General features: G+C 45.7%; 1 protein-coding gene across 2 annotated transcripts in view; it reads left to right on the top strand.

The window, feature by feature from the left end:
- Positions 1-21,893, top strand: part of SH2B1 (SH2B adaptor protein 1) — a 768,701-nt gene that overhangs the window by 211,667 nt on the left and 535,141 nt on the right. The window lies entirely within an intron of this gene.

Raw genomic sequence — 21,893 nt, 5'->3', positions numbered from 1 at the left:
GGCAGAAGGGAGTGGCAGCAAAATGGACCTTGTAGGACAGAAGGAAGTGGATAGGAAAATGGAACTTGATTAGGCAGGGTGGAGGTGGCAGGGGCAATCAGCAGCCATCTGACCATGGTAGGCAGGAGGGAGAGGATGTGGCAGCTCAACAAAATGCTGAGTAGATACGAGGGGTAGCTGTGGGTCCATGAAACATGATGGCCAAAAAGGAAGGAGCTGGGACATGCACACATCGGACGACAGGGGGAAAGGGATAGGTGCAGTAGGCCAGGCACAGAGGCTAAATATGAGGGCAATGATGGGGCATAGAATTGGCCAAAGTGGTCAGGAGGACTGAGCGGAGACATCAAGCTAAATGGAGGGCAGTGGCAGCACATCAGACCATGCAGGGCAGAAGGAAGGGGGCTGGTGCATGGACTCGGACCACAAAGGGTAGGGAGGAGATGGATAAATTGGTGTGGCAGTGTGCTAACTGTTCACGGCAGGCGGGAAGGGCAGTGGCTGAACAATGGCCACACAGGGCTGTAGTGAGGGAGGAGGGGCAGGAGCAGCAAGCTTGGGTGGGGGCAGCACAATGCCAGTCCCTGCATATACATATGTTACCTTAATTTATATAGTGTATGTGCACCAAGAGATTTCATGGCGCTAGAGCAACAGAGAGGACTGAAGCATTGGTCATACCAAGAGAATTAATTGCAGGCTGATCTCAATAACCAAGTCTTCACAACTTTCCTAAATTTAGCATAGCAAAGGGTAGACCTAGTGTCAAGAGGGAAAGCGTTTCAAATATGGGGGGGTGAGTACAGAGATTCTAGAGCAGCTGAGTATTTTTATTTTTTATTTTTATTAAGAGGGGGATGAGAAGAAGGTTAACGCTAGAAGCTCTTAAATTGTGGCTAGGGGTATATTTTAGAATCCGAGCAGAGATATATGCTGGGCTACAACTCCATAGAAATTTGAAAACAATACAGCAGGTCTTGAAAATTGAGTGATGTTCTATTGGCAGCGAATGCAATTCCCTTAACAAGGGAGTATTATGGCACTTCCAAGGTTTTTGATACAGAAGCCTGGCAGCCTTATTTTGTACTATCTGAAGCCTACTAATCAGGGCCATGGAGAGACCCAAATAGAGGGAATTGGCATAATCTAAACGAGAAATTAACAAGGGAGTAATGACTTGTGCGAGAGCCTCAGAAAAATCTGCTAATCTTTCAGATTTTACGAAGTTGAAGGAAGCAGGTTATAATGATGGCCCCTAGTTGGGGCTTCATAGACAATTTTCCGTCAGTGAAAACTCCGAGACTCTCTTAACTGACTTCTTCAGCTGAGGTGGAGGATGGGAGGGTTTGGGTGGGTGATGGGAGGAGGGGAAGGGCACATTGTTTTAGGCCCAAAAATCAACATTCTACAAATTGGGTTTACTTCCACTGATGACAATTTCAGTCTTATTGGATTTCGGTTTGAGTTGAGTATTGTTTGTTCAATTGTGGATGAATGACATGTTTTTAAGAAATATTTTATATTTCGATAAGTTCTCAATGAAAAATATCAATTGCATGTCCTCTTCATAACTGTACACTTAGACTTGCATTTTAATCAAGGCTTGCAGTAAGGGACGTATGTTTACATTGAAAAGGTAGGGGGCTAAAGAAGATCTCAGAAGTACTCCACAGGTTAGCCTGGCCTTGGAGCAGTGAAAAGTGGAAAGCCTAACTCACTCTGACCGGTCCTTCAGGAACGAAGTAATCCTCTCTTGAGCAGTGCCCTGAAAACCCCCAGCCCTGACACGGTCCACAAAAACCTCATGGTCGACCGTGTCAAAAGCCGTTGAGAGATCGAGAAGAACCAGCACCTGGGTGGTCCCTTTAGTGGCTGCCTTGCATAGAACATTCACAACTGAAAGGATGATCCTCTCAGTGGAATGGGCTGGCTGAAAACCAGCTTGATAGATGTGGAGGAGATTAGTTTCCTCTATAAACAAGCTTGTGCAGCCTGCTAGATGTGCCTCAAGCACTTTAACCACATAGGAGAGCAGTGGTATGGGGCGGTAATTAAAAAACAAACAAAAAAAAAACACAAAAAAAAAACACTATGGATTATCCCTGACTTTCAGTAACTTCTTTAAAGTCTCTGGGGCATACCACACCTTAGGGACTGATTTAATAAGGGATAAGACTACATCTGAAAAACAAAAGACTATTTTTAATACCTTCGGATGACATTGGTCGTTGTTGGTCAATCCATAAAACGCGCCTCGCTAATAACTGGGAGCTCTGAGATGATTACTGGGTTGCAATCATTCTTAGTTGTTACCGAAGGGGAGGGACTAGAAGGAATGCTGGCTTTAATATTCATGATTTTGTCAATGAAAAATGTGTTAAGGACTTCAAAGAGGCTCTGTGTAGGTGTAATCGTTACAGTCACTCTATCAGGTTATGACTATTCGTCCACAAGTTCACAGATTTCCTTTGATTTGTTGGTTGTCTTTATAATTTTGTCTGAGAAAAAGGCTGTGTTGGCTTGGAAAAAAAAGTCTCTTGTTTAAGTTGTGCCCAATAAGCCTCTTTATCACTGGGCAAATAATTATTCCTCTATTTTCGTTCCGCTCGACGCAGTTTTAATTCTTCTGCTTTTATATCTGAAAACCATTTTCAAGCCTCATGGCGTCTTTGTAGTTCAGTTTTTCGAAGTGGAGCCTATATATCACTAGCTTCAGTGAGCCATTTTGCAATCCCTATCTCATGTTCATCAGACCTGGAATTTGCAGCTGGTAATGACATTGCCAGTGAGCTGCAGAGATCCTCCGTATTGATCCCGACCCAATTTCTACAGAAACTGTCGGTACCAGAATAAGGTTTGGGAAGGACCACATCTAACCAAGCAAAGGGCAGCACCAGCATACATGATACTGATGAATTGAAAGTCCACACCTGATCCAAAGTGTGGCCCTTATTATGAGTAGGTAAGAACATATGCTGAGTAAGATTTACACCACTCAGTAGTTCTGTAAAGTCCAAATAATAGTGCCCATCCTTATAATTTGCCCAGTAGTTAAAATCTTGTTATACTAGTATTTTACTTAATCAATAACTAAGGGAGAAATATGTTCCACTATGAACTGTGGAAAACACAGCATGTGGCCAGCGGTCTCTAGACCAGGACACAAGCAAAGGAGAAGTTTGGGAGTCAAGTTTAGCGGTAAGGCGGTCAGTGTCCTGGATGTCAAATGATGCAAAGATAGTGAACTTTAGGTATTTCTTAATGATGGCTGCTAGACCACCACCACCTGTTCTGCCGGGTAAACGAGTAGCTTGATGGATAAAATATCCCTCAGGAAGGGAATCACGAATTTGAGATGACGACTCAGTTGTCAGCCAAGTTTCAGTTAGAAACAGAATATCTGGGCTTTCGAAATCTAGCAAATGCAAAATTTGAAGTTGATGTTTTACCATGAATTGTGTGTTCCGGTAGAAAACCACCAACTGATTGAAGAGTAGAGTGCTCCCAGGAGAAGTACTCAAAAAGGGAGTAATAGGATCCACCAATGGAGAACAATTTTTGTTTCATTAGCTCTAAATTAAAGATAAGAGATAATGTGAAGGGGGCTCGCTGGTAGCTTGACGAGTACAATTGTCGTAGTTTGGACTCTTGCTCTAGGCAAGACTGCTGGTTAAAGGATGACCGTACTTTCGTTTGTAGGCGACTATGCCTATCTTACAACAAATAGCAACTTTTGTCCCAACCTTACAGGCTCACTAGCAGCACCTCACCAGAAACACAATAGTAAAAAGGTGATTTGTGGCAGCCTTTACTCATGGACTCGAAAATAAGACTTCTCAGGGAGTGGCGTGGTTAAACGGAGATTACCCCTTTCTCACAGATATATCATGTCTCATACAAACACAGGCAATGACAAAGATGCAGTAAAGTTTCAGTAGTTTTTATTTAACACAACTGCAATTTGCAATAAGTTGCATGGGCTGCAATGATTAGGATAATGAATAATGCAAGGAACAGAATTGTGAAGACGAGCGTCATTATTACAAAGACCCCCACCATCTTGCAATGCATGTAAAAGACATACGAGATGTAATATGCCCTAATACCCTAATGTGATAGGCCTAACCTCCTACCTAAAGGAGAGCTGGGTTTGCTAAACCTAATCTGCCAATGCCATGTCCATGAGAGGAGCCTCCAACCCTTGTTACCTTGGAATGAGATCTCTATTTCAGGCTCTGCAGGGACACGAAGACTGGGTCAGCATCAAGACGATGTGCAGCATAGAAATCAACGATGGTGGCGATGCCCTCTGGTCGGAATCCCTCTGATTATCTGTCTAAAGTGCGATGTATTTATACAGATCTACCAGGACCCCTGACGTAGGTGTGTTCTCAAACAATAGATAACAGACATGCTTGGGACGGCAATTATTATAAACAATCCCTCGAAAGTATAGAGAGGGAAAATCCCTAAGTGTGAACACCTACTGTTTGTTAGTCTTTATTGTTTGATCTTGACGCCTTGGCGTGGTGGCACTGATAATGCAAAACATAACAAGTAGCCTAACTATAAACAAGGCAGACATCTTAAATGAATTAAATAATTAAATGGCTAAGACAGAGCAAGCTAAGTAGGTTAAAAGTCACTAGGTGACGAGGGCACGAATCTGCAAGCCTGAGGCTAAGCTAACTCCTGTAATCCCAATGAAACAAACAAGGATTCACTACACAATTGCCTCAGCTCCTAAGAAGTGTAAGTAAAGTTTTGGGCATAATAACTAGCCCTATGCACCAGCTGGCTGCTGACGAGCGCATCCACTGCACGTGCCCGCTGTGCATCGGCCTTACAGCTTCAATTTGAAGGGCTGTAGCTCTCACAGAATCCTCCCCCCTTCTATCTAATTGGTTCCCCCCAAATCGATAGTGAAGCGAAATGCAGAATATGGCGCAACCTCCTAGGCTAAGAGATTAAAGGCAATGAATGCGGCAATTTTAAAATGGAGGATAGTGCAAAGTAGAGTCAGCTTAAAATAAGCGAGCGGAATACTAGCGTGTCAAGGGATGATTCTGTGGCGAGTGTGTCCACCTTAAAATGTCATTTGAAGGGCTGGCGATGTCACAGGCTCTTCCCCTTTCTGTCTAATTGGTTCCCCATAAACCGACATTGAAATGAAATGAAAAATATGGCGCAACCTCCTAGGCAAACATTTTCAAGATAATGAATGCAGTGATTTTAAAATAGAGGATAGTGCAAGCAGTGGCGGCCAGCAGCTTAGGGAGGGCGGGACACACACACACACAACACACACACAACACACACATACCATTCAAACATGCACGCACCAAACATTCATTTTAAAAGATTGCACACACACACACACTTACCTTCGGCCTCCAGGCCCAGGAGGGTTGGGACTGCTGCCTTCCCTCATTGGCGGAAGGCAGCAGTCCCAGCCTCGTCACAGAGTGGGATGGGGTCAGTGAGACTGCTGACCCCACCTTGTGACGAAGTGTCACTGATTGACACTCGCCCTGGGCACTTCAGGGCTTAAACCTGAAGCGCCCAGGGAGAGTGTCAATTGGTGACGCTTTCCTCGTCACCCAGGGGAGGGCCTCGAGGCACCTTTGCTGGGCCGAGGAGGTCACGTCCATAGGAGCTGTGATCTCCGCAGCCCAGCAAAGTTCAGCTCAGGTAGCCAGGTGTCTGCGCAAATCGCGCATGTCTGCTTCTGGCTGCCTGAACTGAACATGAAGAGTGTCTGTCAGGCTGACCTTTGTTCAGCCTGACAGACACTCTTCATGGGGGGCAAAAGGTGGGGGGGGCGTGGCCACTCCGCCCTAAAGGACGGGCCGCCACTGAGTGCAAGGTAGATTCAATATAAAATAAGCAAGCAGAATACTAGCATGTCAAGTACGGCTTCTTGTTTTCAGAAACTATAACTCAGGCCCTAAGGTAAATATATATCTTGCCCCCTGCAGTGCACAGGTTTCTCATCAATTTTACTACAAGTGTTGTAGGGATATTATCAATGATGTCATGTCTGTTGTAGTATATGGAGTAATTAGCAGTGCATGGCGAGGATGCAAGTTATAGCTAACATATAGGGCATGAGTTACAGTTTTTTCAGATAGTATAGCTATAATTACTGAATTTCTGTGGTTTTGTGTGTAAAATATGAACTTAAGTATAAAGTCCCTCTAAGCTTTTGTTTTTGGTGAATTTCTTGTGTTCTTTTTTTTAATTTTTTTTATGTAAAGTCATATTTAATTATCTTGCATTAAGCCAACAGCTGTAGCTCACTGGCCTGTGGAAACACCCTGCGGCCAACCCTCCACATGTAGCTAACTGCACGCTTTGGATATGGGAGTGGGTGGGTGTGTGTGGTTCTGTGGGTCTGTGAGAGGGTGTATGAGTGGCAATATAGTGGTGTGAGGTGGTGTACGAGTGGTTGTGTGGTGTAGAAGTGTGAGTGGGTGTATGAATGGCTGTGTGAGTCTGTGTGCAAGTGGTTTTGTGGGTCTGTGAGGGGCTGTATGGGTGTGTGTAAATGGGTGTGTGAATGGGTGTGTGTGTCTGAGTGGGTGTATTTTTAGGGTCTAGTGCGCAAGTGCTCTGTGGGCTTTTAACCAAGTCCACTCTTGCTATTCGTTGTTTGTAGTGCTTGTTTTAAATGCTTCATTTTTATTGGTGCATTTTGGGAAATGTCCCTCGTTTGTGTGCTGAGTTCCCTCCCACAGGCGATTTCACTTAGTGAACATTTTTGCTGACCATCACACTGTCACACTTCCTCCTGTTACAGCATGTGATGGCCCTCCTCCGGCTTTGGTTTGCCTTTCATCCCAGCCGTGATCCTTTCTAGACATTCACAAAGGGAGCCAATAACTCTTGCACTCATGGTGGTGGCGGCACTTTGAATCGGCTCGCTTCTGTCAACTGTTTTACTTTTCATTTTCAATTTATGTGGCAAGAAAAGTCCAGTTAGGAGTTTACAATACTAATAGCTCTAACTCGAGCGAACACGAGACCCGTTGCATTGCAAACGCTTGTTTTAAAATTAGCGTCTGCATTCACAGATCTGCTGTAGATTCACACGAGGGGCTGCACTAAGCACCATGGAGGATCCTTGGGTGTCCCCCCAAAAAAAAAGATTTTATGGCCAACTTCTTGCCCATGAGTGGACCCTCTCAGATCCCTCTAAGTCCCATGGAGTCAGGTTACCTCTACCCCGACCACTTGTATTAGTTTTAACTTTTATCCACCCCAAGTCAGTGTCCCCATGCACAAAATGGGGACACAACTTTTCGCTCAAGTTGTGGGCAGCCGGGCACTGCATTTGGTCTTGGTGCGTGGATCCACGTCTCTAGATATACATACATTATTTTTTGTTTAATAGCTCCAAAACTACTGAACAGATTTACACCAAATTACAAATAGATCTTTCTTCACTAAGTTTAAGCTTTCTGCTAAATTTGATGCATGTGTCCAGTGGTTTGGGCTGTAGCCGTGTCTTAAATCCATATGGGGAAAACCTGTTTTAGGACCCCCCCCCGCCGTCCTTTTCTTTTCTGTGCCCCCACTTGATGAATCACCCTGAAACTTTCCAGACAGCAACTGACATGAGTGGCTAAGTAGTTTTGTAAATTCAGTGAAGATGCGCCAAATGGCGCATAAGTTAATAGCAAAACAAAAAAACGCTTTTGCTATGGAAACTAGATTTATCTATCTATAGCAGTTATAGTTGGTATTGTGTTTTCATCTATAGGAAATGGCTTTTTGTGTTGATAATATCTTTGGTGCTGTTTGACGAAGCTCCACAAAGCTTTCCTAAAAAGTGCACATTTTTGACTAGTTGGAAAATTTGGGGGTGAATATAACTTGGGCTGAGAAAAAGCAGGGGCATAGTCCCAAAATGTATTTTACCCATTTATTTTTTAATATGGTCTTTAGAAAAAGCTGCAGCCAAAACTGCTGAAGGGATTTTCACCAGAATGGGAGAAAGCTAGATTTTGCTCCATAAAGAGCGCTTTTTGTGTTTTGGTGTAAATCCATTCAGTAGTTCAGGAGAAATTAAGGTTAAGTAAATAGTGTATATGTATCACTCCACGGGGCTGATTGGCTGCCACCACATCAACCAAGAAGTGGTGGCAGAGATCTTAGGACCCACAAATCTGTGGGGGAAACCAAACAAAGAAAACCTCAAAACTTACAAGCACTGAATCCGCAATTGTTTTGAGGCTCCTCACTCCCAGAGCCTAAAATGGCCACAGGCACACCATCCATGTGCAAGTAATTAAATAAAAGGATGGGTCACGCGGTTTCCATCCTGGAGCCTAATTAGGCCCTGGGCACCTCATCCCGCAGGGCTAAAATGTAAATAAAAATTAAGGGTGGGGACATCGCTACGGTCTCCAGGGGAGTCCACCACAGACAGTCTCCCTGCCCACACTACAGCTGGCAAGGAAAAACATATGTTTGCTCCCATCTAGTGAGTGAGCATGTTTAAATCTCCCAACAAATGGGAGCACACGTGTTTTCCCTGCCTGCATTATTGATTAGTTGAAAAGAAACAAGAAATTCACTGTAAAAAAAAAAAAAAAAGAAGTCAAAGTAACTTTATAGTTGGGTCAAATTTTCAGTAAGAACTTAATGTTTTAAATTTACAAAAACAAAGAATGTCACCAGTTGCACTTGCTGTTATCTCCGGTAACTATAGCACGTGTATAGGAGGCTGGCCTGGTTTGAAGTGGGTACCTTGGGTGCTTACACCAGGTCCAGTTATCCCTTATTAGTGAAATGTAGTAGTGTTCTAGAAGCTTAGGCTGATAGAGGTAGCTATAGGAGAGCAGCTTCGGCTGAACTAGGAGACATGCAAAGCTCCTGCAATACCACTATAGTCACACAGTACTTCTACATAAGCAAAGGCAATACGCAGTGTTACCAAAAATAAAGGTATTTATTTGGGTGACACAGTACCAAAAATATCTTAAAGGCAATACTCCTTCTGGAGATAAGTATTCTACACAATATATACACTAGACACCAAAATAAGGTAAGTAATTAGACATAGGATAGTGCAAACAATAGGAAATGTTATACAATGCAATAGGAAAAAATAGGTCTATGGGCAACACAAACCATATACTAAGAAAGTGGATTGCAAATCACAAATTCCCCCCTAGACGAGTGTAGTGTGAGCAGAATCGCTGGGAGAGTATGAATACAGTAAAGGTAAGTAAATTACCCCAACCTAGAGCCCAGGAAAGTAGGAGTAAAGTACTGCAAGTTTCCTTACGACACACTACAAGTTCTGATTAGAGTTATTGCAAGAACCAAGCAAGACTGTAAAAAACAAATGGTGGATTCCTGGACCTGAAGACCTGCAAAGGAAGGAGACCAAGTCCAGAAGTCTGAAGACGTTCCAATAAGGACAGGAGCTCTTTGCCAACCCAGAAGAGCGTGCAAAAGAAGAGTCCCCGTTTGGACGAATACTGCAGAAATGCACCCAAGGAAGATGTCAGTGGGTTCCTGCGTGAAGCAATGGATGTCCCACTAAGAAGTTGGATGCAGGCGAGTTTTGGCAATGGATTCCTCCAACAAGCCTTGGTTCCGGCAATGTCACATTTTGCATCAAAATGGTGCTATGTGGACCCAAGAGTACCTGGGGGCCTCAACTCTGTGTGAGGAGGAAGAGGGGGCTCTCAACACTTTAGAGAGCCCTCAGAACATCAGACAGCACCCAAGGGAGTCCCAGAACACGGGGACCAAGGAGTTGCAAATTGCGGTTGGTGCAGCACTGTAAAGGAAGGTCCCACGCCGCTGGAGAACAACTCAGCGAGTTGAGCGTCGCAGGATAGAGTGCTAGGTGTGCACAAAGGAATTTTGCAAATAGTGCACAAAGTCCTCAGGAAGTGAAGAAGACGCAATACACAGGGGTACTGTCGTTCTCGGGAAGGCAAGCTCTTACCTCCTCCAAACTGGGACAGCAGGACCTTACGACAGTCTGTGTCGAAGGGGTCCACGACCTGTGTTCCAAGGAGCACGCTTGTCGCCAGGAGAGGAGTCTAGGAGAACCGGTCTTCGACTTAGAAGGTGCCTGCAAGAGCAGGGAAGTGACTCCGTCACTCCACAGGAGATTTCTTCGTTTGTTCTGGTGCAGGGTGAAGACGGAGTCCCCATTGCGTGCACACCGTGGAAACTGTTGCAGTTGCTGGCTGGAGCTGAAGTTGCAGAGGAAAAGTAGCCCTTCTGGATACGTGGTTGCTGTTACAGTGGTTCCTGGAGCAGGCTGCGGTCGATCTGAGGTCAGAGGATGAAGTAGTAGTTGCAGAGGATTCCTGCTGGAACCTTGCAAGTAGAATCTGAAGAGAAACCTACAGGAGAGACCCTAAATAGCCCTGACAGGGGGATTGGCTACCTAATCAGGCTTGGCTACTGAAAGAGGTAAGCACCTACCAGGAGGGGTCTCTGACGTCACCTGCCGGCACTGGCCACTAAGAGGCCTCCAGAGTGTCCACACACCTTGGAAAACAAGATGGCTGAAGTCTGGGACACACTGGAGGAGCTCTGGGCACCACCCCTGGGTGGTGATGGACAGGGGAGTAGTCACTCCCCTTTCCTTAGTCCATTTTTGTGCCAGAGCAGGGACTATGGGTCCCTGAACTGGTGTAGACTGGCTTATGCAAGGAGGGCACCATCTGTGCCCTTCAAAGCATTTCCAGAGGCTGTGGGAGGCTACCCCTCCCAAGCCTGTAACACCTGTTTCCAAAGGGAGAGGGTGTAACCCCATCCTCCCAAAGGAAATGCTTTGTTCTGCCTTCCTGGGACTGAGCTGCTCAGACCCCAGGAGGGCAGAACCTTGTCTGTGAGGTGGCAGCAGCTGTAGTTGCATTGCAAGCCTCAGAGTTGGTTTGGCAGTTCTGGGAGTCCATGGTGAATACCCCAGGATGCATGGAATTGGCTCCCCAATACCAGATTTGGAATGGGGGGGACAATTCCATCATCTTATACATCTTACATGGCCATATTCGGAGTTACCAATGTTAAACTACATATAGGTATTGACCTATATGTAGTGCACACGTGTAATGGCATCCCCGCACTCACAAAGTCTGGGGAACTGGCCCTGAACTATGTGGGGGCACCTTTGGTAGTGCAAGGGTGCCCTCACACTTAGTAACATTGCACCTAACCTTCAGTAAATGAAGGTTAGACATATAGGTGACTTATAAGTTACTTAAGTGCAGTGAAAATGGCTGTGAAATAGGCTCTAACAGTGTATGCACTATTTCACGCAGGCTGCAATGGCAGGCCTGTGGAAAGGTTTGTCTGAGCTCCTTATGGGTGGCAAAAGAAATGCTGCAGCCCGTATGGATCTCCTGGAACCCCAATGCCCTGGATACCTAGGTACCATATACTAGGGACTAATTTAAAAGTAGAGAGAGCATAAGCACTGAGGTTCAGATTAGCAGAGCCTCAGTGACACAGTTAAGCACTACACAGGTATACATACTAGGCCACAAACTATGAGCACTGGGGTCCTGGCTAGCAGGATCCCAGTGAGGCAGGCAAAACACACTGACACACACTCACAAATAGACCAAATGTGGGGGTAACCATGCTAAAAAGAGGCTACTTTTCTCACACCGTGCCCGAAGGTAACTATAACTCACGCCCTCACAATTTAGTGCTAATTATGTTGCCACATATTACATCACTCGTGACATCTTCTATGACATTGTTAATATCACTGAAACATTTGCAATGAACATATTGATGAGAAAACTATGCATAGCAGGGGCATGAATTAGTTACTTGAGGTAACTATAACTGGGGAATTTCTGTGACCTTTATTTTTAGTTTAAAATGTTGCATTGTTGCTGAACAGCTCACCTAACTATAATGTTCCTTTAACGTTTTCATCAGTGAAGATATATATCTATACAAACACACATATATACATTGGCTGGCTGTAGATACATGTGCTTTCCATTCTCCTCCCGTCTTGTGTTGGGTTTGGACACTGCAAGTCAATTATGAGTCCTCAGTGAGCATGGACATATGCTTGCAGCTTGTTTGCTCTAATCCCCATGATTGGTTTTCTCACCCGCTACATGGCACAGTGGCACATCTCTGTTTAGTTACTGGGGACTTGCCCACCAGAGAATATCGGCAGAATGAGTGGACTCCCTGTCATTCCTGCCCACGTTGTTACCCAGAATAACTTTGGGCCAATCGCCATGAGGTGTAACCTCTGTATCTCTCCTGAACACCGGGAGTCCAAGCACAACTTTTGTCTTGGCTTTCAGAGCAAGAAGATGCTTCCGTACTAGTGGGAAAGACCTCTGAGGACATTTGAGGTCACTGATACTCTGTATCTGTTCAGGGAGCAGGATCTCCTTGAAGTCCAGGAAGAAACGGTGGGCCGCTCCAACTCACCACTCTGATTCAGCGCATGCCCAGTCCTGAAATGTGTCTTCAGAAGCAAGAGGAAGTTCAAGCTCTCCTTCAAAATGGCACATATAGCTGATACTCCTACATCAACAAGGAATGGGTGATACTTGTTTAATTCTTCATTCCTAAAAAGGACAGGAACCTACAGTCAGTCTTGGTCTTCATACCATTAAACCAATTTCTTCCGTTGGAGCATTATAGGACATTATCCTGTTGCTTCAAAAAGGAGACTTTCTGATTACATTGGACCAAAGGATGCCTACCCCCACATTCCTATTAACTGTGCCGATCATTGTACCTCCTGTTCAAGGTAAGTGAGCAGCACTACCAGTTCACAGTACTGCCCTTTGGGGTTACAATAGCCCCAATGGTCTTTACCAAGTGTCTTGCGGTCTTGGTACTTATATGTGAAGAGTCGGTGTCCACGTCTTCTGTTTTCTCAACGACTGGCTAGTCAAGAGCAGCAACAGGAACCGACGTCTGGCACACACTCAGACACCACTCTTTCTCCTACACCATTTAGGTTTTAAGATAAACTCAAAGAAATTCTCATCTCTCTGCCTATATCATCAAACTGCGTTTTACACCTTGATTCCAGTGACCGTTGCTGCTGGCTCCGATTCTGGAGTTGTTTATAGCATCACAGAGGCCAGTTGAAGATTTGAAGACCATGTTCCTCAGCCTAGACCTAGGTAATATTTCATTTTTAATTTGTCTATGCAAGAGACGTTAATATTTGATAAGGATTATCAGCCCTTTGAATAAGGTAATATTTATGAGCATCTTCAGAATGGCAGTGGCCTGAACACCTCTCCAGACATTGGCCTTGTTTTTCCTATCCGTGATATTGCCACTAAGAAAATAGAATCTTTTGTAAAATTCATCAGGAGAGCAGCATACTCTCCAGTGTAACGGGCAGGCTGCAGGGCTGCATAAGCCTGTTCCCTGAGATCTTTTTTTTTTTTTAAATGCAACATTCTGATCTGGAGAGCTTTTATTGAGGAGGCTTCTATGAGCTGTACAAACCCAAATGCCTTTGCAACCTCTCCACCTACTAAAAAATAAAATGGATGCATTTTCAAAGAAAATGTTTTCCTTGACTAGCCTTGCCCCTCAGATCAGTTAATATGTCATGTCAACTGGGAAGATATTCACAAGCCTTAAGAGACAAAGTAGCAGATTTCCTGCTGGTGGTCCCTGATAAAGTCCATCAGCTTTTGAAAGGTTTGATTTTCCATGGAAAGAATGCTGCAAAATTCTCAATTGGCAGTCTTGGACACTACTGACTTTTTAGGTAGGGCAGTTGGTATTAGTGTGGTGCTTAGTTACTGCGTCTAGATTAGTTCCACTTGTTTTTCCAATTATGTGCAACAAGCATGCCTGGGTAGGGTCGTGGACCCCTAGCCAAGATGCTTTCCGCCTCTGGACATTGCTGGAACATCGGGGCATTTTCCTGGTGGGTCAACATCTGGCAGCCTCTCTAAACGCCAGAGCGGACAAAGTCAGCCAGCAATGCTTAGGCTATCGTGAATGGCATCTCCATCCGGAGGTGGCACAAGGTCTCTTTCAGCGTTGGGGAGAGTCTAGGTTAGAGCTGTTCACCTCCGTAGAGCACGTGCAATGTCAGCAGTATTGCACATTGATGTTTCCAAGGTGGCAATCGCTCTCTGATGCATTCATCTTGAGTGGAACTCAGGCCTCCTGAATGCCTTTCTGCCGGTACCACTTCTGCCCATAGTTCTCAAGAAGATCAAGAAAAACCAGGCCCAAGTAATCCTTGTGGCTCCGGACTAGGCACGAAGAGACTGCTGTCCCGAGCTATTGATCATGACCATTGATCTGCTGATCAAACTGTCCCTTTTTCTGTTGCAGCCGCAGGGGAGGGTTCTCCACCCAAACCTGTCTAGTCTCCTTTTTTGCGTGGAGATTTTTAGTGGCAGCAGTTGACAGCTTTTGTTCTTACACCTTAAGTCTGTAATGTTATCTGGGCAGCCAGGCGTTCCTCCACCAAAACGGTGTACGTTTGTCAGTGGAAGAAATTTGTGGTATGGTGCACAGACAAGTGTGACTCCCCTCTGCCCCTTTCTCTGAGGTACTGTTGTTTATACTTCTGTTGGCCCAGCAGGGCTCTGCTTTGAGCACTCTCAAAGGTTATTTGTCTGCAATCTCTGCTTTCTTAAGTGTGCCTGATCAGCCTTCTTTGTTTAAATCTTCTATTGTAAATAGGATCCTTAGAGGCCTTACTCACATTTCCTCCTTCCCCTTTCAGTATGCCTCAGTGGGTTTTGAATCTGGTTCCGACATTCCTCATGTATGCTCCTTTCCAGCCTCTCTACAATTATTCTTTCTGGCTTCTCACTTTGAAAACATCCTTCCTCGTGGCCGTTACATCTGCCCGCAGGGTGAGAGCTGTAGGCATTGTCATCTAAGCCACTCTAACTTTCCATCTTTCCTGAGAGAGGTGTTTCGCACATGAGCCTCCTTTCTTCTGAAAGTGGTTACACCCTTTCATGTAGGTCAATCCATCACCTTGCCTACTTTTATGCATCCCCAAATCCTTGTAACGAAGAGGAGAGACTTCACTATCTGGTCCCAAAAAGAGTGTTGGCATTCTTCCTTGATCATACCAAACAGTTCTGGGTGGATGATCAACTCTTTGGTTATGTGGATGCGAGGAAAGGTCAGGCAGTGCAGAAGAGAACCAACTCCAGATGGTTCATACTCTGCATTAAAATGTGCTACGTATTGGCTAAGAAGTAACTGCCTGAGGGCTTGCATGCTCATTCTACCAGAGCTAAAGCTGCAACCACTGCTTTAGCACACGAAGTTCCTGTCCAGGACATCTGTCATGACTAGTTACTTAACTTCTGTAGCACCATATCTGGTAGAGACAATGTCAAGTTGTAGATTCCTTAGTGACCCACCCACCCTCCACGCTTTGCAAACTGATTTCTGATGGAGACAACTTCCTGTGGATTCCTCACCTTATGAATTCTCCCAGTGTGGCAGCATTTGACAGAAATTTTCATCCCAGCTCTTCACGTTGACGAGGACGTCACAATTGCACGGCTCCCCACGTGAGTGACTGACATCATCTTGACAATAAGTCCTCGCTGACGTCAGTTCCCTTTTTTCCATGCTTTCGCCGCTAACTTTTTTTTCCTGGCTCTCGAACAGCTACTGTTTCGAAGGTGTTCTTGTTGTCTCCACCAAAGAAATCAGGTTTTAAGCCTTGTCATGAGTGCGGGGGTCGAATGTCAGTGACAGATCCTCATGAGATCTGCTTGTGGTGCCTAAGTTCGGACTACAACGTGGAGGGGAGCGTGTCCTGCCAGCGGATTAACCCAAAGGCCTTAAAAGAGAGAGAGGCTAAACTCTTCTTGGCAAAAGCTAAGAGGGGGCACAAGGGTCATCGAAGATCTAAGGTGAGGGACTCTGCTTTACAAAAGTCCTCGAGATCTCATAAGAAGCGGTGCTGGCACGGCACCATTCTCAATGCCATTCTTCCAGAGATCAGTCTCTGTCCCCTCCAAGACGCGAAGTACGCCATGGGAGGTCAGTCCAACGATCACTCCTCAGCCTGAGTCATCCGACGCAGTCGTTGATTGAGGTCGTTGAGTACTCTGATTCATTTTTCACCCGTGTTAGCTCAGGAGCCGGTGGAGAAAGTTTCGGATGCAACCCAAGCACCTCAAGATGAACAGAAGTTTCCTACCTTCCCAACTCCGGGAGCGGATCCAGCGGTGTTCCTTAATGCTATGTATAGCATTTTCAACAAGGTAATGGCCCCTGCTGGTGCACCGGCTAGTCCCACAGGTCCATTAGCTTTTTCTTTGGGTTTGTCGGTGCCGTACAAACAGGCTCAGTTTGTACCCCTCTATCCAGCTGAAGGTGCTGGTTTGGTGCTGATGACGGTGCCCCAGATGATGTTGCCGACTGGCACCGATGGCGATGATGCTGGCGTTGAATGCATCCCAGTATGCTGGTGCCGGATGCATCCTGGTATCTCTATCTCCTCCACCAGAGCGTCCATCTGCCTTGAAACCAGTGCCGTCGACATCGGCTAATTCTCTGTCGACTCCGAGATTGGAGGGCAGATTGAGATCAAGGAGGAGAGCCTTGAGACTCTTGGAGGAGCAGGAATATCAACAACAGCTGTTGGAGGAAGGAGAGATTCCTGGGCCTAAGGGGAATTTCAGGGTCTGGACTCTGCAAGTGGACTGGATACGTCCCCTGAGTGGGATCTTTCATCCCCGGGCGAATGTACAGAGGAGGCAGCATCTTAACAGTTTTATAAGGAAGGCTGCTGAATTCTTGGAACCTCTGTTACCAGCATCGGAGGTGAAGACAAACATCTTGACTGAGGTGTTGCATCCTTCCTCTACATCTGTGGAGCCCCTGGTACCTTTTAATGATGGTCTTACTGAGCCCATTTTAGACATTTGGAGGAAACCTGTCACGACTCCAGCGGTTTCCAGGACTGTGGCTAGGAGGCACAGAATTGCTCCTGGGGTATCCTTTTGTCAGAACATCCAACTCCTGAGATCTTGTTCAAGCTTCTTGCTCTGCCCGATCTCCACCTGGCTTGTTTCCTGCTACTCCATCGGTTAGGGAGTCTAAAGGATGGAGTAAGCAGCTAAGAAAGGTTTCTTCTCATGCAGTATGGCCTTGAAATCGGTCAATGCTACCTGTGTTCTGGGGACATGGCAAGATCTGTGGTGCCGAGCTTACCTCAGGATGTGCAGGGGCAGTTTGATGAGCTCCTTTTGGACATTCAAACGGCGGCCAAGCATATTATCCAGTCTGGTCTGGATACAGCTGATTTAGTGGCGAGGGCAATGGGTACTTCGGGGGCGACCAGGAGGCATGCGTGGCTTAGGTCTTCTGGCTTTTCCACGGACGTTCAAACAACTTTGTTGGACCTTCCGTTTGGGCTACTGCAAGATCCTTGGGGCTACAGGCTTCAGCATCTACACCCTTTAGATCTTTTAGGAGGTTCACAGGGTTTGGCTGTGGATTCTCTTTTCATGGAAGGTCACAGTCCAGCATGCAACAGCCTGTCAACCCTCTCTCTAGGTCTTTTAGAGGGCAGGGGAGGGTTAGATCTCGAGGAGTCACCCAGCAGCCTCCTGCCTCATCCTCTACCTCTGGGGGAACCCAACAAGGAAAGCAGCCCTAGATTTCTATCCATCTTGGATCATGCTTCTGCCGTAGGGGGCAGGCTATTTCATTTTCTCCACGAGTGGGAGCTAGTCACATTTCACTCTTCAATGCTAAATATTGTAGGGAAAGGCTATGCCCTTCCTTTTCAGGAGTTTCCCCCGCCCATCCCTCCCCGTCATTCACTTTGCTCAGAAGATCATCTCCTGTTGCTTCAGCAGGTGGTTCAAGTACTCTTGTTAAAGGGTGCAGTGGAGTTGGTTCCAGAGCAGTAAAGGGGTCAGGGATGCTATTCAAGATATTTTCTGATTCCCAAAAAGGATGTTAGATTGAGGCCTATCCTGGACCTGAGGGTTTTGAATTGGTTCCTCAAACAGGAGAAATTCAAAATGCTGACTCGAGCACCGGTGCTTCTGGTGTTGAACAAGGAAGACTGGATGGTGTCTATCGACTTGCAGGATGCTTATTTTCATATCCCCATTCTGAAGTCGCACAGGAAGTATCTCCGGTTTGTGGTAGGGTCGCAGCACTTCAAGTTTGTGGTCCTTCCTTTTGGTCTTACTTCCGCACCTTGGGTCGTCACAAAGGTGATGGCGATGGTTGCATCGGACCTCAGAAGGAAGGGAGCATTTGTATTCCCTTACCTTGACGATTGGCTGTTAAAAGCCAAGTCCCCATAGCTTGTGCTGCATCACTTGCAAATGACAACACTGTTGTTCAACCTGGGTTTTACGGTAAACGTGCCTAAGTCTCACCTGGAGCCCTCTCAGCGCCTCCTGTTCATAGGGGCAGTACTCGATACAACATTGAATCAGGCCTATCCTCCGCCTCAGTAGATTCAGGCGTTGATTCCAATGTTTCAAAAGGGAGCGGCTGTTCCGCTCCTCAAGGTCCTTCGTCTGCTCTGTCTGTCTGTTCACTTCTTGTATTCTGTTGGTCACTCATGCCCGGTGGCACATGAGGGCTCTCCAGTATTGCTACCACAAGCAGTGGTTTCAACACAAAGGGGATCTCAAGGAGTTGATAACGATCTCCAGAGACGCTGCAGTGGATGTACGAGGGTGGGCTGTGGACGGCAACCTTTCCCAAGGAAGGTTGTTTTGCCTCCCACCTCCAGTGGCCAAGGTCATCACGGATGCTTCCACTTTAGGATGGGGAGCTCATCTGGGGGACCTGGAGATCAAATGTCGTTGGTCTTCAGGAGAACAGATGTTTCACATCAATCTTTTGGGACTACGGGCAATGTCTCTTTCAAGGCCTTTCTCCTGTCCCTTCGTGGTCTGTCAGTTCAAGTCTTGACAGACAACACTACCGCGATGTGGCACATCAACTCGCAGGGAGGAGTAGGGTTGTATCTTCTCTGCAGAGAGGCTCTGCGGCTCCAGTCTTGGGCACAGGACCATCGGATTTGCCTAGTAGCAAACCATCTGGCCGGAGTTCTCAACGTACGTGCAGACAGTCTATCGGCATTTCTCAGGCGATCATGAGTGGAGTCTCCATCCAGACCTGGTTCTTCAAATCTTCCGGATGTGGGGATTTTCACATATGGATCTGTTTGCTACTCGGGAGAACCCACAGTGCCTGTCGTTCTGTAGCCTCCAGTGTCCGGTGCAGGGATTGTTGGGGGACGCGTTTCAGATGTTTTGGTGCAACCACTTGTTTTACGGGTTTCCCCACCATACCCTTGATTTCTCGGGTTCTGAGGAAGATTCGCAAAGATTGGGCTCAAGTCATTTTAATAGCTCCGGATTGGCCAAGAAGGGTGTGGTACACAGACCTTCAACTCTCACTGTGCCCACCGCATCGTCTCCCTCTCAGGGCCGACCCCCTCTCGCATTCACAGGGGCAGGTTCTACACCCCCACCTCCAGAGCCTGCACCTAAATACCTGGAGATTGAAAGTGGCAACCTGAGTTTTTCTCTCCCTACAGAAGTGGTGGATGGTATCTTATCGGCCAGGCAATACTCCACCAAGATTGTCTATGCTAACAGATGGGTAAAATTTGTTGCTTGGTGTGGAGAGAAGCAAATTGATCACTTAAAGGCCCATTTGTCCGTTTTGCTTTTTGCCCTTTCATTGGCACAGAAGGGATGTGCAGTTGCGACTGCGGAGGGTTATTTATCAGCGCTGTCGACCTTTCTGTGTCTTCCTGATCAGCCTTCCTCTTTTAAGTCCCCTATAGTTATTAGGTTCTTGAAAGGCCTGACTAACAAGTTAGCTCTCACTCAGTTCCTTATGCCTCAGTGGGATTTGAAATTGGTTCTTACTTTTTTTTAATCGGTTCACCGTTTGAGCCTATGCATTCTTGTCCGTTGAGGTTTTTTGTTTTGAAAACAGTTTTCCTCACAGATATCATCATGTCTGCTAGGTGTGTGAGTGAGCTCCAGGCTCTTAGTGTGAAACCTCACTTTACATCCTTTCATGCTGACAAGGTGGTGCTGAGATCCAGGGCGGCTTTCCTTCCTAAGGTTGTCACTCCTTTTCATATGGGCCAACCTATAACACTCATCCTTTTACCCTCCTCCCCATCCTTCAAAGGAGGAGGAAAGAATTCATCGCCTAGATCCAAGAAGGGCCATGTGTTTTTACATTGAAAAGACAAAAGACTTTCGTATTGATGATCAAGTCTTCATTGGATATGTGGGCAATATGAAGGGCAAAGCAGTCCACAAGTGAACCCTTTCCAGGTGGGTCATTCTTTGCATAAATATTTGTTATTCACTGGCAAAGAAGGTTCCTCCTGAAGGTATTGGGGCCCTTTCCACCAGGGCTAAATCTGCTACTTAGGCCTTGGCTAGAGGTGTCCCAGTTGCTGAAATTTGTAAGGCCGCAACTTGGGCTTCCCTCCTCATTTTAGCAAAGAATTATTGTTTTGATTTGGAAGTTAGGAGGGACGGCCATTTTGCACATTCTGTTTTGCAGGATTTCTTGGTGTGACCGGTCAGGCACCCACCTCCAAGTGCGGGACTGCTTTGGGATTCTATTCATAAGTTGAGGAATCCACAGGTAGTTGTATCCATCAGAAGAACAAGTTACTTACCTTCGGGAATGCTTTTTCTGATGGATATAGTAGCTACCTGTGGATTCCTTACAGCCCCACTGGCCTTCCCGTTGCCTGTCTGGTCATACCAAGACTTCTTTTGATTTAAATGTAAATACATTTTTGGTGTATTTTATATCAACAAATATTGTGACTTATATTTGTATTTGGATTGGTATATATATATATATTTATATGTATGTATGTATGTGTATGTATATATATATATATATATATATGTGTGTGTATATGTGTATGTGTGTATATATATGTATATATATATATGTATATATGTGTGTATATATATATATATATATATATATATATGTATATATATGTTCTTGTGAAGTCGGTATTCACCTGTTCGCCTCGAAGGCACATAAAAAATGGTGAAACCGACATCAGCACGCCCTCAAGGACTTATTGCTACGATGACGTCAGACGGAGTTGCGTGTGGAGCCGTGCAGTTGTGATGTCCTCGTCGGTGTGAAGAGCTGGGAAGAAATTTTCTGTCAAATGCTGCCGCATTGGGAGAATTCATAAGGTGAGGAATCCACAGGTAGCTACTGTATCCACCAGAAAAAGCGTTACCGAAGGGACAGGGACTTAACTTTCAGGGCCCACCACAGGTCAGTGTGCTTCATGGCTCTGTGCTTCTGGTGTGGAAAGTCATGAAAAGAAACTGATGTCAGCGCACGGGTGGTGCCTATATAGGACCCGTAATTTCATGTGTGGCGTAGGTGCCGCTGACAACGGACACAGAGCCGATCGACAACACCCAAACGTGCTCAGGGGTACTGCTCGAGAAACATTTCTGGGCCCAGACTAATGCTTCGGGGACATTCTAAGGTAAGTAATCTCCAATTAGAAATTGTCTCTACCAGATAAGGTGTTACCGAAGGTAAGTAACTTGTCTATTCACCCGTCGGTTGTCATCCCTTTTGCATTTGAAAATCTGACTTTATGACCCATTGTTTCTTTTAAAAAGTGCATTTATTGTTGCCAGTTTTATTAAATAAATGGCTGGATTTGTGATTGGTGCCAAGATTGTTTGGTGTAATTAATTGCATGTTTTGTCATTACTTATCACTATTGATGTTTTGGATGAATTTGGCTGGTCTCAGATTGCTGCGATTTATTCCTGGTTAATGTGGTTGTTCAAATTTTGATTGGCTGTGCGCGTAATCATGCTTACTTATTTCAGTTTACCTCATGTTGTGTATGTTCATAAAAGGTGGATTGT

The sequence above is a fragment of the Pleurodeles waltl genome, chromosome 7, assembly GCF_031143425.1.
Source record: "Pleurodeles waltl isolate 20211129_DDA chromosome 7, aPleWal1.hap1.20221129, whole genome shotgun sequence".
NCBI lineage: Eukaryota > Metazoa > Chordata > Amphibia > Caudata > Salamandridae > Pleurodeles > Pleurodeles waltl.
The sequence above is the reverse complement of the archived record's forward strand: the minus strand, read 5'-3'. Positions and strand labels throughout refer to the sequence as shown.